The sequence below is a fragment of the Cyprinodon variegatus genome, unplaced genomic scaffold (genome assembly GCF_000732505.1).
Source record: "Cyprinodon variegatus isolate N-32 unplaced genomic scaffold, C_variegatus-1.0 Scaffold1181, whole genome shotgun sequence".
NCBI classification, from domain to species: Eukaryota; Metazoa; Chordata; class Actinopteri; order Cyprinodontiformes; family Cyprinodontidae; genus Cyprinodon; species Cyprinodon variegatus.
Window position 1 is genome coordinate 7,309 of NW_015151634.1, and position 1,350 is coordinate 8,658.

Below are 1,350 nucleotides of genomic sequence, written 5' to 3' on the forward strand. Positions count from 1 at the left end.
TGATTAAAGCCATTTATTTTCCTGGGTCCATTGCCTTTTCATTTCCATTCAGAACAAATAAACCAACATAACTTCTAACAAAGTACAGTAGAAATCCTTTTGGCTGATCTCATTTATCAACACCTTAACATGAATGACACTTGACCTTAAATAACCTCATCCCCCTTTCAACATAATCAAAGCACAAAAGGAAATGCACCCCCTGGTGGACATAAATACAGAGAAAAAGGATAAATAGCTCCTACAGACTCCTTCCAGAGAACTGCTGCTTACCATTTTGATGGCAGTCTGAAAGATCCCGCTGAGGTTTTTCTCATTTGATGCAATATTTGAACCAAATTAGCCGTGTTTAAATTGCATCTCTTTCAGCAAAATAACTTTCAGGAAGCTTAGAGCAATACTGAACTGATTTTTGGTTAGCTTTCCAGTGGATTTAACATTCATGCTAATAAATATATAAATACATTTTACCGCAGTTAAAAAGGTTCCTTTTTATAAAAATTTATAGTAACTTCAAACTTCGTTAATAGGAGATCCTATAGATGATGTTATGATGCTGAACCTGGAGCCATAATTTCATCGACCTACTCGCCTATCTCATCATACTCATTTATCTCAACAATTTAGTTTTCATTCAGTTCTAAATCCAAGTTATATTCTTTTTTTATCTTGTTAAGAAGCAAATGATTTGCTGCATAGTCGCCTCCTCCTCTGTCTCATACATCACAGAGAAATATTTTTTCACTTAACCTTTGCTCTGTCACATCAGGAGAAATAAATGTTCAAATGTTTTTCACAGTAATTATCTTTCTAATTACTGAGATGAAATCTACAGCGAATGTCGGCAACAATTGAAGAAATGCATGCATGCAAGGAAATCAAAACCAAAGAAGCATGGAGCGCCTGCAGAGAGGAAGCAGAAGAAGTCACTAAAGTCCTTCCATAGCTGGAAAGCAAACCTGCCCCAGTCAGACCGGACTGAACCACCGCCTGATGTATTAGTTTAGTTAAACTATTTAGTTACAGACCTATAAACTTCTTATACATTTTCAAGTCAGGAGAGCCAGGTCCATAATCCAGAGCTTTAACATCTTGCACATGTAAACCATCCATAATAAGATGGTGCCAGCAAGCCAGAAGAATAATTACATGAAGATGCTTTTAGAATCTAATTATAAAATAAGGTGGATGTTTCAGTGAGACCAAAGAAATAGTCAAGAAGAATATCCACTCTAAAGTAAAAGACTTAAATATAATTAAATATCTTTATAAAGAGCAAAGGATCAACATCATGAAAGATATGGAGGATAAAAAGTGCCAAAATTAAATAAATAAATACAGCATTAAATA

At 34.7% G+C, this 1,350-nt stretch overlaps 1 protein-coding gene across 1 annotated transcript in view; it reads left to right on the top strand.

Moving 5' to 3' along the window:
• LOC107101973 (secretion-regulating guanine nucleotide exchange factor-like) overlaps positions 1–1,350 on the top strand; it is a gene marked incomplete at its 5' end in the record, with an annotated part of 15,965 nt that overhangs the window by 6,683 nt on the left and 7,932 nt on the right.